Source organism: Ictalurus furcatus, chromosome 5, assembly GCF_023375685.1.
Source record: "Ictalurus furcatus strain D&B chromosome 5, Billie_1.0, whole genome shotgun sequence".
Taxonomy (NCBI): Eukaryota; Metazoa; Chordata; class Actinopteri; order Siluriformes; family Ictaluridae; genus Ictalurus; species Ictalurus furcatus.
Genome location: NC_071259.1, coordinates 15,875,422 through 15,890,611, shown reverse-complemented (window position 1 = coordinate 15,890,611; position 15,190 = coordinate 15,875,422).

The window sequence follows — 15,190 nt, the reverse complement described above, 5'->3', positions numbered from 1 at the left end:
GGACCCACATAATCCACATGAATACGGCACCAGGGGGTCTCAGGACATTCCCATGGATGCAATGGCACTACCGGCAGCATTTTGCTGTGCTTTAAACATTCCTCACATATTTGGGACTCACTCTCTACTTCCTTATCCATCCCAGGCCACCAAAAATAGGATCGAGCCTTTCATTTTAGACATCCCTGAGTGTGATTGGTGTAACAATTTCAGAAGCTTTGCATGACCCTGCCCGGGTACAATCACTCTGGCTCCCCAGAGTACACATCCATGACGTACACTCAGTTCCAGTTTTCTTCTGGGGTAAGGGTTCAATTGAGGTTCCACCTCTGCTGGCCAACCCTTCAATACATAATTGCATATTGAGCCAGAATTACATACTTTATTTGCCCAGCTTTTTATTTGAGCGGTCCAACCAATTAATTCATAAATCACATAATTAATTGAGTAAAGTCCACCTGTGTGCAATCAAAGTGTCACATGATTTGTCACATGATGTCAGTATAAACACACCTGCTCTGAAAGGACCACATGATGTCAGTATAAATACACCTGCTCTCTCTCACCTTCACCCAGCAGCTCCAAGTCGCATGATGGAAGTGGGTGCTGGCAGAGAAGGGCATTACCAAAGAGATGCTAGACCTTGTGGTGCTGGAACTTCACCTGTTAAATAAAAGATCACTACCTGACTTTATTCAATCAGCAATTGCTCATGTGCCCAGGTAGCCACTCTTACTTTACCAAACCATACCTTACCTCAGTGTGCTACGTGGGTTGAGATAGAAAGCTGAAGTATATATGGTTACATTCATGCATTATTAAATTTGTAGAGAACAAAGGAATCGACATCCTATTGGATGACAGAATACACTGATTAACCTGTTTTAACATACCACATCCTATCTTCCTTAAAATTATCTTCCTCACATCATGTATTAACCTATCTTATCTAACCTATCTCATCCTTCTGTGACATGTTGGTGGCCTATTCAACTTGTATACATACTCATGGTTATAAAAACCATATACCACAAACAAGGGGTTGTCCCTCCGAAACCCTCTCCTCGGGCCCATGATAAGAATTGACCCATTCCCTCCCTGATCTTCCAGTCCTTTTCTTCTTTCCAATCTTGAGCTTTTTCTCTCCATGCTCAGGGAGCCCTTAGGTGAGGCCCAGCCATGTGTGTTGGTGCAGCAGGGAGCCTGGGCATTTCCAGGACCAACATCAGTGCTGCATCAGGGAGACACAGAGGGTGGATAGTGCTGTACCCACCCCCCCTTCAAGGGGATTCGCCTCAGGGATTTCCCCTTGGAGCAGTGACAAGACAACACCCTGAGGCATGATGACCCATTTCTTTTGGCTTTTACAGCAGTGTTTGCAGGTGGTATGAGGCATGTTGTGAATGTCAGCTGGTGAACCCACCAGCCACCCCAAAAGTGCCATTCCTCCCCCTTCCTTTAATCAAGGTCCCCTTTGAAAGAATTGGTGTGAACCTCATCAGGCCGTTAGTATGGAGTGCACTCTTACAAGTTGTCTCACAAGTTGGGATCCCAAAAGAGATACTGACTGACTAAGGCATGTCTTTCATGCCATGGACACTTCAGAAACTGTATGAATTATTGGGGATTAAATTGATTCGTACCAGCATTTAGCATTCAAAAACAGATGGACTGGTTTAGTGATTTAATTAGATGCTTAATGCACAATAACTCTCAGAATTGGGATAAGTGGCTCAAATCCCTATTGTTTGCAGGAAAAGTATTCCTGCAAGCCTCCGTGGGGTTCTTCCATTTGAATTACTCTATGGCCACAAGCCTTGCGTTGTCTTAGACATCATCCAAGAAAATTTGGAGGAGGGACCTTCGCAGAGTAAAAATTAAGTTCATTTTGTTCTTGAACTGAGAGCAATACACAACACTTTGGGTCAATTAAAACAGGACAATTTGTTACCCCGGCTGTATAATAGGGGTGCCTGGCTATGGGAATTCACAGGAGCTGAAGTGCTCATAGTATTACCCACATTGAGATCTAAATTATAAGAGGCAAAGGACCTTAGAGGTCACACCACACATCGATTATGAGGTGAGGCGAACAGATAGAGGTGGGGCACTGAAAATATACCACCCCAATCTCCTCAAATCAGGGAGAGAGTTAGTCCCTGTAGCTTTGCGATGGTGATTCCTGAGAGGGAGGAACTGGGACCAGAGGTGAGTCTAAAACATGTAGATCAATCCACTCCAGTTCCATTTGGAGACCACCTCTCCTAAACCCAAATATCATGGAATTTTCCACCTTGTTTTTGTCTCTACCTGGGTACACTCATTTCATAGAACACCCTATTGCCTCTGGGCATTTCTTTGATCATAGAATTTTTATTGGAAATTTGCATTTTACAGATTATAACACCCCACCCAACAACCCCAACAAAACAATCACAGCCAAAAACCAAAAGAAAGGGGGGAACAAAAAACAATAACAAACAAACAACCAGAAAAACAAACAAAAAACAAAACAAAACAAAACAAACAAACAAAAAAAAAGGGTAAGATGATTAGTATTTACCATCTACCTCTCCTCAATCCACCTCCAGGGTGCGTACATCATTCAAGTAGGTAATAAATTGTTGCCATTTTCCCCAAAATGATTCACCACTGCCTCTGATGTTATACTTGATTTTTTCAAGTTTTAAAAAGAAGATTAAATCTTTAAGCCAGACTGATATAGAGGGAGGTTGTGGAGAGGTCCAAGACAGCAATATTCTGCGCCGAGCAAGTAATGATGCAAAAGCCACAACACTAGCTTGATTATGGTTCAGAGGGTGACGCTGAGATGGAACACCAAAGATGGCAATTAAAGGACAATCATCCAATTTGATTTTAAGAACGTAGTTTTTCGTGGTTTAAGAACATAGTTTCAAAGAAAGAGTTCCAAAAGTTCTGCAGTTTGGGACAGAGTACAAAAATATGACTGAGGTTACAGAGTGAAAGTTTGCATTTTTCACACATGTCCGGAACGTTGGGATATATTTTAGATAGTTTACTCCTAGATAGGTGAGCTCTGTGGACCACTTTAAATTGTATGAAACTAAGTCTAGCACAGGACGTGGTGGTACGTATATTATCTAACACTCTGCCCTATTAATCATCCTCAAGCTCCAGGCCCAATTCCTCTTCCCAATCACTAATGGTTTTGATATTGTAAGAATCATCCTGTGACCAGATTGTTGCATATATCCGTGAAATAATGCCACTCTTATGAGGATTCAGCCTGAACACCTCTTCCCATGCAGACTTTGTAGGTAAGGAGGGAAAACCAGCGAATAGGGAGGAGACACAATGCCTAATTTGAAAGAAACCGAATAGGTCAGACGGAGGCAGGCTGAATGACGAGGATTATTCAGAAAAGCTTGCAAACACATTATTAATGAAAAGATCCTCAAAGCATTTCAGACCATTCTTTTCCCAAAAAGAGAATGTGGAATCTATAAAGGAGGGGGGAAAGAGGTGGTTATTACATATAGGTGCCATGGTTGAGGCCGAGATGGATTTAAAATGACAGCGAAACTGATAGAAAATTTTTAGAGAGGTACATACTATTGGATTATTCGTGTATTGTGAAAGGGGTATAGGAAGGGAGGAGAACACCATAGCAGTGAGGGAGGATGAAATACAAGACTTTGCTTCTAAGTGGCACCATGGAAGAGAGGGGGCCTGCACCCAGAGCACCAGTTTCTGAATATTAGCCGTCCAATAATAATACATGAAATTGGGCAAGGAGAGGCCACCACTTAGTTGACTTTTTTGAAGTGAAAATTTGGAAACCCTGGGAGTTTTTCCTGCCCATATAAAAGAGGAGATTAATTGGTCTATATTCTTGAAGAAAGATTTGGGTAAAAACAAAGGGATGGACTGGAAAAGGTAGAGGAATTTTGGAAGAATGTTCATTTTTACCGTGTTTATTCTACCAAGAGGGGATAGTGGTAGAGCTGCCCATCTTTGAAAGGCTGACTTCATGTATGAAATTAAGGGTGTAAAATTCGTCGCCATTAATGCAGAATAGGAACGGGTGACATTAACTCTGAGATATTTGAATTTTGAATCCTCCAAATGAAAAGGTATTTCAGTCTGTTTTATTTTTTGGCCAGATTGGTTTATGGGGAAGCATTCACTCTTTTGTAGGTTCAGTTTATACCCGGAAAATTTCCCAAAGTCATTTAATACGCGTATTATCTCTGGAATAGATGCAATTGGATCCGTAACATAAAGTAGTAAGTTGTCAGCATATAGGGCTAGTTTATGTTCAATTCCTTTGCGAATTATACCCTGAAATACAGGAAGAGTTCTAAGCGTTATCGAGAGAGGCTCAATTGCTATGGAAAAAAGTAAGGGAGACAGAGGACATCCCTGGCGCGTAACCCGTGACAAAGTAAAATAGTCAGATTTAGCATCGTTGGTATATATGGAAGCTTGTGGTTCCACATATAATAAACGGATCCATGATATCAGTCCATCCCCAAAGCCAAACCTCTTTAGCACCATAAAAAGATATTCCCATTTTATCCTATCAGACGTCTTTTCTGCATCTAAAGAGATGACCACTTCAGAGGAGTTGCTGTTTTGTTTTGAATATAAAATACTAAGTAGAGTATGTATATTAGAAAAGGAATGCCGTCCTTTTATAAATCCGGTTTGCTCCTCTGAAATAATGCTAGGGAGAATCCCCTCTAAACAAGAGGCCAAAAGTTTGACTAAAATCTTGACATCAACATTGAGGAGGCTAATAGGTCTGTACGAATTACATAATGTTGGGTCCTTCCCATCTTTAAGCAATAGAGTTATAGATGCTTTTCTCAATGTTTGTGGCAGCGTACCTAGTTCTAAGGATTCCTTGAATACAGCCAGAAGTAATGGAGCCAATGTAACATGAAATTTCTTATAAAATTCGGAAGGAAACCCGTCCGGGCCAGGTGATTTCTTAGATTGCAATGAATTGATTGAGTTAATGATCTCATCTAAGGTGATGGGGCTGTCAAGTTCAGATGCCAATAAAGGGTCAACTCTGGGAAAATCAATATTTCTAAGAAAATGGTCCATGTTACCTGAATTGTCAGGAGCTCCAGCTGTGTATAAAGAGGAGTAAAAGCTTTTAAAAGTTGAATTAATTTCTACAGGATCCGAGGTTACTGCACCACTGGACTGCATAATCTGAGCAATAGAGCGCGAAGCCGCTCGGCTACGCAGTTGGTGAGCCAACAACCGACCGACCTTGTCCCCATATTCATAATAATTGCCACGCGTATGTAACAAATGCCTCTCCGCCTCACCTGTCGATAACAAATCAAACTCCGCCTGCAAATTAAGCCTTTGTTTATGCAGCTCAGGGGTCAGGTTGAGAGCATATTGGTCATCAATAGCTCGAATATTATCGGATATCTCTTTTTTCTTATCCTTGCATTGCTTATTGGCATGAGCAGAATAAGAGATTATCTGTCCCCTTAAGAAGGCCTTTAGAGTTTCCCAAAATAAAGAGTAAGACATTGAATCAGTTTGATTAGTAAGAAGAAAATCATCTATCGAAGTAGAGATATACTTGCAAAATGCTGAATCGGATAAAAGTAGAGAATTAAGCCTCCATGGTGGACAAAAGGTGCGATGTGAAGGTAAAAGAATGTCAAGACTTAAAGGAGCGTGGTCTGAAATAACAATTGGTAGATATTCAGAGTTTACAACCCAAGAAATTAGAGAGTTATTAATAAAAAAAAAGTAATCAATGTGAGAAAAAGATTTATGTACATGAGAAAAAAAGAATATTATCTCACTGTGGGGTTAAAATACCTCCACGGATCAATGTAACCATTCTGAACCATAAACTCAGAGAATACCTTTCCCATTGCAGAGGGAGCCTTTGCAACAGCACTAGATTTGTCCAAAACTGGGTCAATAACACAGTTTAAATCTCCCCCAAATATCAAGAGATGTGTGTTCGAAGCAGGAATTTTTGACAACAAATGCTGAGCAAAATGAGCATTATCAAAATTCGGGGCATATACATTCACCAAAACTACTGGCGTATGTGAAATTTTCCCTTCCACAATCACACATTTACATCAGAAATAACTTTATCAAAAGAAAAGCGCACAGTCTTACTTATCAGGATAGAAACTCCCCTGGACCTGAATCAAAATTGGAGTGGAACATATGCGATGTCCAGCGAGCTTGGAGTCTGAAAATCTTGGACCTTTTAATGGGACCATTCAGACCTTTCACATTCCAACTTAGGAATCTGATCGAGCTTCGGGTATTTTCCATCAATTTAGATTAATACAGAATGGAGTACAGAGAGGTTGATATCAATAGGAAAGGGGAAAAGAAAAAAAAACAGCAACAAAAAACCACAAAAAACAAAAACAAACAAAAAACACAACAAAAACAACAACACAACATCCCTCCCCCACCCCACCCTCCCAACTCTGAACATCAGTTAACTTCTCTCCATTCCCAAACAATGGAGGCAGAACCCTACAACACAGGAACATCCGATACTTGTAAACCATACCTATTCTTGTGTGAAGTCACTCCCGAGCATAAAAGGTGCCACAGTGACCATGTATCTCAGACAACCTATAGATTCACATGGAAACTGATATAGTTGCCCACACGCACACAGAGTAATTGAAAATGAACGCACCAAATGTCTTAGAAAAGATTCAGGTTGCCTGAAAAGCACAATTAAAAGATAAAATGCTCGGGAGCTCACTCCACGCGTGCCTTCTCACTCACATGCTCAGCCGGACTCCCGCCTCTGGGCATTTCTGCAGCAACCCCTACCATTTGCCTGAACACAAAAAACAGGTGTCTCATGAGGAGCACACAGCCATGCTTGATATGGATATAATCAAGGAATCCCACAGTGACTGGTCCTGGTTCAGAAGGCTTGATGGGTCGGTCTGATTCTGTGTGGACTAGAAAAGTCAACGCGGTCTCTAAATTTGATGCATATCCAATGCCACGCATTGACAAACTTGATCTGTTAGGTATGGTTCGCTTTTATTTAACACTGGATTTAACTAAGGGATACTGGCAGGTCCCCATGACTCAGATGTCCTGAGGAAAAAAACGCCTTTTCCACTCCATTTGGGTTCCACACCAATTTGTCATCCTCCCTTTTGGGAGCACTGGCCACGTTTTAACAACTCATGGACAGAACTCTCCATCCATGTGCTGTCTACAAAGCTGCCTATTTAGACGATATTATTGTTAAAGGTAGTGACTAGCAGCAACATTTTCAACATCTGAAGGCTGTCCTGAGATCCTTGAGATGGGCACAACTCACAGCAAACCCAAAGAAGTGTGCAATAGGGCAGGCAGAAGTATGGTATCTAGGCTTTCATTTGGGCCAGGGCAGGTGCAGGTTGTGGACAACACAGCAGCAATTGCAGCCTGCCCAAAACCGTGGTGAGACAGTTTCTGGGGCTGGCTGATTATTATTGCAGGTGTGTGCCTAATTATTCAGATGTCACCAGCCCTCTGACTGATCTCACTGAAAAAGGAGTGTCAGATCTGGTCCAGTGTGTCATGTCGCGAGACATAAGGGATTACAATATGGAAGCAGGGGCAGGTAAAGACGTTTTTATTAAAGGAGGCAGGCAGACAAATCCAAAATGTGAAACAGATGCGTAGTCAAAAATAGGCAGTGGGTCGGGCGATCGGCAAACAGGCATAAACGGGGCAAAGCAGGAATCAAAGTCGCGGTCACAGAAAACAGGGTCAAGATGCAAAACAAGAAACTATGAACTATGACTATGAACTGGGAGTGGAAAAACCAACGTGGACTAAATGAACTAATCTAAAGTTTAAACTAACTAAATCTATCAAGGAACATAACATCAACTATCTAACTGTTTTAACTATAATACTCCGCGAGGTGTACAGGGAAGCGAGCAGTATATATCCCGAACATAATCAGCGCTAAGTGCTGGCGGCTGAAAACAATAAAGACACACCCACGACCCACAACCACTAACCGAACAGGGAGGAGACAAAACAGAAACAAAACAAACGCACGTGTCCATAGTAAAAAATGTCACGGTTGTCAACATTCGAAGATCTGGCGCTCGCGCACCTTGCTCGTGCCCTCCGGCTCTCCAAGCGCGCTGCCTAAAGGGGAAACCGTGACATAACCCCCCCCCCAAGGGTCACCATGAAACACCCATCTCCATTGGCGGTCCCGGCCCCCTAGGCAAAATGTCCCCAGCTGACCCAGGAGACTGTGCGGCGTCCTCAGCAGAACTAAAAAGCAGAGCGAGGTCCTCAGCAGAACAGGAAACAGAGTGACGTCCTCAGCAGAACAGGAAAGCAGAGCAACGTCCTCAGTGGAACAGGGAAGCAGAGCGATGTCCTCAGCGGAACAGGAAAGCAGAGCGACGTCCTCAGCGGAACAGGAAAGGCCATGTTTGCCATATTGTCCCAGGTAGTGGAGAAAGAGTAGTGCCCAGTGCTCATCTGTTAGGACAGGCCTTCACACTCTGGTGGGACAGTGCTCCACTCGAGTGGCCCCACCACATCAAGTATGCCAACATGTGGATCACTCATTGGTATCTGGCAATTCAGCCTTTTAATTTTGAGTTGGTTCACAGGCCAGGGGCACAGATGAAGGTGGCAGATTTCCTGTCTTGCTGGAAGGGGTGGGGTGGGGGGAATCTGCACATGGAACAAGCTGAATCATGTTTCTCTTGTGTTTCTTTTCCAGATGCATAATGTTTAATGCAGTGGACCATATTTGTTCAACCTTTCCATATAGTCATTCAGCATAAAAGAGGAACAGAGAATATTGTTGCAGATGCCCTGTGTCAAACTCTGGCCACCTCAATTTTTTTTTGGTGGTGGAGGTGTTATGGAACAGTTTGTATTCTATGGCTGTGTCTTGTCTTATCTGTCTGTCTGTCCTCCTTGTCAATAGGTGGAACCACCACCAGGTGGACCTACTGGGTTCTACGAGTGTGGTACTTCCTGGAATTGGGCTATAAAAGACCAGAGGAAAAGAAGATGGTGGGATGAGTCTTTCAGAAGTGGATATGGTGGGTGCCAGGTCAGGAATGAGGCTTTGGAAATCCAAAACAAAAAGGTTTTGCAGGGAATGACATATGTGGAATCAAGAAAATGTGTTCGGAGGACAGTCCAGCAGAAAAAAAAATGAAATGGAGGGTAGAAGCAACCACTGTAAAGTAAAAGAAACATCACTGATGCTAAAGAGATCACATTTTTCCTCATTCTGATGTTTGATCTGAACATTAAGCTGAAGCTCTTGACATGTATCTGCATGACTTGCATTGTGCTGCTGCCACATGATTGGCTGATTAGATAACTGCAGCAATGTGCAGGTGTACAGGTGTTCTTAATAAAGTGGATGGTGAGTGTACATATGGGCTAAGATTCAGTTCACAGGATAATGCACTTTGCTAAATTGTGATTAAACTGTTGCCTTTCCTAGGCCCAGTTTAATAACCATTTTTGGTCTCATATAAACTCAGCAAAAAAAAAAAAGAAATGTCTCTTTTTCAGGAGTCTGTATTTTAAAGATAATTTTGTAAAATCCAAGATGCCTAGGGGGCATGCTCACCTGCATGAACATGCCATAGGCCTGCTGCAGGGAGGCATGAGTACTGCAGATGTGGCCAGATCAATAACCTGCAATGTCTGTAATGTGCGACGCCTAAGACAGTACTACAGGGAGACAGGAAGGATAGCCGATAGTCCATGTAGTTGAAAATTACATGTAACCATATGTCCACCCAGACGTGATCGGGAACTTGCAAATGCCTTGATGGAAGAGTGGAGTAACATCTCACAGATGAACTGACAAATTTGGTGCAATCCATGAGGATGAGATGCATTGTAGTACTTAAAGCAGCTGGCGGCCACCAGATACTGACTGTTACTTTTGATATTGACCCCCCTTTGTTCAGGGACTCATTATTCCATTTCTATTCATCAAATGTCTGTGAAACTTGTTTAACAGTTTATGTCTCAGTTATTGAATGATTTTATGTTAATAGAAACAATGACACATGTTAAGAAATTTTGGGGGTAAAAAAACAGTTGAATGTGAGAGGACATATTTTCATATGTACAACCCCTTTTATATATATATATATATATATATATATATATATATATATATATATATATATATATATATATACAACCCCAATTCCAAAAAAGTTGGGACACTGTGTAAAATGTAAATAAATATAAACAAAAACAGAATGCAATGATTTGCAAATTTCATAAACTCATAAACACATATGTTAACTGAGGAAACATACCATTTTAAGGAAAAAATAAGGTCATTTTGAATCTCATGGCTGCAACACAAAAAAAGTTGGGATGGGGCAACAAAAGGCTGGAAAAGTAAGTGTTGCTAAAAAGAAACAGCTGGAGGAACATTTTGCAACTAATTAGGTTAATCGGCAACAGGTCAGTAACATGACCGGGCATAAAAAAGATAGAGGTTATATCTGATAGAGGCAGAGTCTTTCAGAAGTAAAGATGGGATGGAATCTGGATGGAAGCATATTTTGCTCTAAAATCTGTATATACCTTTCAGCACTGATGGTGCTTTTCCAGATGTGCAAGCTGCCCATTCCAGGGCTCCATGCAAAAAAAAAATCTAGGAGCCATTGGCTCCTAAACCCTAAATATTTAGTTGCCAAATCCAATTTTCAGGAGCCAGAATATAGTGATGTGATATCATATGATGATATCATTGTTAAACGGTTACCTCACACTGCCTTTTCTTTCCCTTCTGTACTGGCTGCCTTTGTTTACTCTGCCTCCCATAGTTTACACAATGTATTCTTTACATACACAATATGTGCAATATTCAGTATATCATATTATAATATATGAGTCTTTATTGATCACATCTACATTACAGCAAAATTCTTTTCTTTGCATATCCCAGGTTGTTAGGAAGCTGGGGTCAGAGCACAGGGTCAGCCATGATACAGTGCCCCTGGAGCAGAGAGGGTTAAGGGCCTTGCTCAAGGGTCCAACAGTGGCAGCTTGGCAGTGCTGGGACTTGAACCCCCGATCTTCCGATCAGTAACCCAGAGCCTTAACCATCAAGCCACCACTGCCCCGTGTTCAATCATATTACCCTAAATACTTAAATGTGCAGTCATTTGTTTCTATTTTTTTTCTTCTTCATTTTTTTATTCAACTATGTACAATTAGTTGTTTCCTGCTTATTCAGGCTCAGAGTCATGTAGGCTGTTTTGAATTTTCTTTTCCATTCCCTCATCTGTTTTTCTGGGACTTTATCACTAGCACGTTGCACTGCTTTCACGGTTGGGGTGGCACGAGGGGCAGAGCTAGCAATGACACAATCCCTGGCGTTCTTATGTTTTTTACTGTCACCATGCTTCTTCACGGTTTCTTTTTTAAAATGACTCGAACCGGTCATGAACTCTGTTTTACCAGCAATATCTTGTCCTGCTTTAGCACAAAAGGTGCAGTACATTTTCTCACTGTCATAACGTAACCAGGCTCTTGTAGCCAAGCTGATTTAAACGGTCTTGTCGGGATGAGAGCCACAGGGACGGGAGAAGACTCGACTCGCTGCGCTTGGCTGTCATCATCTGTAAAAGATTGCACACCGATTGAAATGGGTTGGGATGACTCAAATGTCACTTGAGAACTTTCACTGGTCGAGTTGGTCTCAACATCGTCGGCATCTGATGTAGAGGGGGCAGGGATTGGACGGGCAGGGAATGAGGAAAAGTCTGATATTTTTAATTTGCGCATTTCGTTTTCTTGTCAGTTGGCTAACGTTAGTTAACTACACAGTTAGTTAGCCTACATATAACGGATAAATTTAAATTCCAACTAACTAAACCACATCAAACTAAATTAAACACCTTTAATAAAGTTAACACTTCGAACTTTTTAACCCGTTAAACGTGTTTCTGTTCGTCTATACAGCCGACGCTTCGACCACTGTAGGACAAGAGTGCAGAGTTTTATTATTGGAACCCATACAGGTGTGCACGAGATAGGGCAGGTAGACGCAGGCGCAAGAGGAGATGAGGGTTCAGTAGCCTAACACAGCAAGACGTACGGCCATTTCTATTTAATTTGTTTTTACATTTTGTTTGTGGGTAACGGTGGCCACTGGCGACTGGCAGAAAAAACATGGTTGCAAAATTAAAAAGTTAGTCGCGTTGGCGACCATTTTAGTCGCCATCTGGAGCCCTGCATTCCATAGGCACTAATGCAGCCCCATACCATCAGAGATGCAGGCTTTTGAACTGCGCGCTGGTCCCTCTTCTCTTTAGTCCTATTTAGTTTAGAGAATGTGGTATCCATGATTTCCAAAAGAATATGAAATTTTGATTTGTCTGACCACAAACAGTTCTCCACTTTGTCTCAGTCTATTTTAAATGAGCTTTGGCCCAGAGAAGATGGTGGCATTTCTGGATCATGTTCATATATGGCTTCTTCTTTGCATAATAGAGTTTTAACCAACATTTGTGGATGGCACGGCGAACTGTGTTCACAGACAATGAGTTCTGGAGGTGTTTCTGAGCCCATGCAATGATTTCCATTACAGAATCATGCCTGTTTTTAATGCAGTGCTGCCTGAGGGCTCAAAGATCATGGGCATGCAATATTTATTTTCACCCTTGTCGCTTGTGCACAGAGATTTCTCCAGACTCTTGGAATCTTTTGATGATATTATTTACTGTAGATGATGAGATATTCATAGTCTTTGCAATTTTACATTGAGGAACCTTATTCTGAAATTCTGAAATTTGTGTTCCACGAATTGTAGACTCAGTTTTTCGCAGATTGGTGAACCTCTGCCCATCTTTACTTCTGAAAGACTCTCTAAGATACTCTTTTTATACCCAGTCATGTTACTGACCTGTTGCCAGTTAACCTCCAGCTGTTTCTTTTTAGTAACATTTACTTTTCACAGCCTTTTGTTGCCCCTGTCCCAACATTTTTGAGATGTGAGATGTGAGATTTTTTTCTTAAAATGGTACATTTACTCAGTTTAAACATTTGATATGTTTTCGATGTTCTATTGTGAATATCATATGGGTTTATGAGATTTGCAAATCATTGCATTGTTTTTATTTACATTCATTTACATTTTACACTGCATCCCAACTTTTTTGGAATTGGGGTTGTATGTACAGTATATATATATATATATATATATATATATATATATATATATATATAGCGAGGGAAAAAAGTATTTGATCCCCTGCTGATTTTGTACGTTTGCCCACTGACAAAGAAATGATCAGTCTATAATTTTAATGGTAGATTTATTTGAACAGCGAGAGACAGAATAACAACAAGAAAATCCAGAAAAACGCATGTCAAAAATGTTATAAATTGATTTGCATTTTAATGAGGGAAATAAGTATTTGACCCCCTCTCAATCAGAAAGATTTCTGGCTCCCAGGTGTCTTTTATACAGGTAACGAGCTGAGATTAGGAGCACACTCTTAAAGGGAGTGCTCCTAATCTCAGCTTGTTACCTGTATAAAAGACACCTGTCCACAGAAGCAATCAATCAATCAGATTCCAAACTCTCCACCATGGCCAAGACCAAAGAGCTCTCCAAGGATGTCAGGGACAAGATTGTAGACCTACACAAGTCTGGAATGGGCTACAAGACCATTGCCAAGCAGCTCGGTGAGAAGGTGACAACAGTTGGTGCGATTATTCGCAAATGGAAGAAACACAAAAGAACTGTCAATCTCCCTCGGCCTGGGGCTCCATGCAAGATCTCACCTCGTGGAGTTGCAATGATCATGAGAACAGTGAGGAATCAGCCCAGAACTACACGGGAGGATCTTGTCAATGATCTCAAGGCAGCTGGGACCATAGTCACCAAGAAAACAATTGGTAACACACTACGCCATGAAGGACTGAAATCCTGCAGCGCCCGCAAGGTCCCCCTGCTCAAGAAAGCACATATACATGCCCGTCTGAAGTTTGCCAATGAACATCTGAATGATTCAGAGGACAACTGGGTGAAAGTGTTGTGGTCAGATGAGACCAAAATGGAGCTCTTTGGCATCAACTCAACTCGCCGTGTTTGGAGGAGGAGGAATGCTGCCTATGAACCCAAGAACACCATCCCCACTGTCAAACATGGAGGTGGAAACATTATGCTTTGGAAGTGTTTTTCTGCTAAGGGGACAGGACAACTTCACCGCATCAAAGGGACGATGGACAGGGCCATGTACCGTCAAATCTTGGGTGAGAACCCCCTAACCTCAGCCAGGGCATTGAAAATGGGTCGTGGATGGGTATTCCAGCATGACAATGACCCAAAATACACGGCCAAGGCAACAAAGGAGTGGCTCAAGAAGAAGCACATTAAGGTCCTGGAGTGGCCTAGCCAGTCTCCAGACCTTAATCCCATAGAAAATCTGTGGAGGGAGCTGAAGGTTCGAGTTGCCAAACGTCAGCCTCGAAACCTTAATGACTTGGAGAAGATCTGCAAAGAGGAGTGGGACAAAATCCCTCCTGAGATGTGTGCAAACCTGGTGGTCAGCTACAAGAAACGTCTGACCTCCGTGATTGCCAACAAGGGTTTTGCCACCAAGTACTAAGTCATGTTTTGCAGAGGGGTCAAATACATATTTCCCTCATTAAAATGCAAATCAATTTATAACATTTTTGACATGTGTTTTTCTGATTTTTTTTGTTGTTATTCTGTCTCTCGCTGTTCAATAAATCTACCATTAAAATTATAGAATGATCATTTCTTTGTCAGTGGGCAAACGTACAAAATCAGCAGGGGATCAAATACTTTTTTCCCTCACTGTATACATATATGTATATATATATTAGAGATGCACCGATACTAAATTTCTCAGCCGATACTGATAACCGATTATTCAGAGTGATATCGGCCGAAACTGATAACGATAGTTCTGCCTTTTATGCCTTCTTTAACATTAATAATAATTAATTCCACAATTCTGAAGGAAATGCAAATAAAAACTTTTAACTCATTTAACTGTTGCAGCATCCGGTGTAAAATTTTAGCAGTGTAGCGCTTACAGAGCTTACAAACTGCAGTTTTGTCATCATTCCACACAAGAGACATCATCTTTACAAAATCGATGTGTTTTCCTGCCCTCTTTTGATTGAAAGGATATAA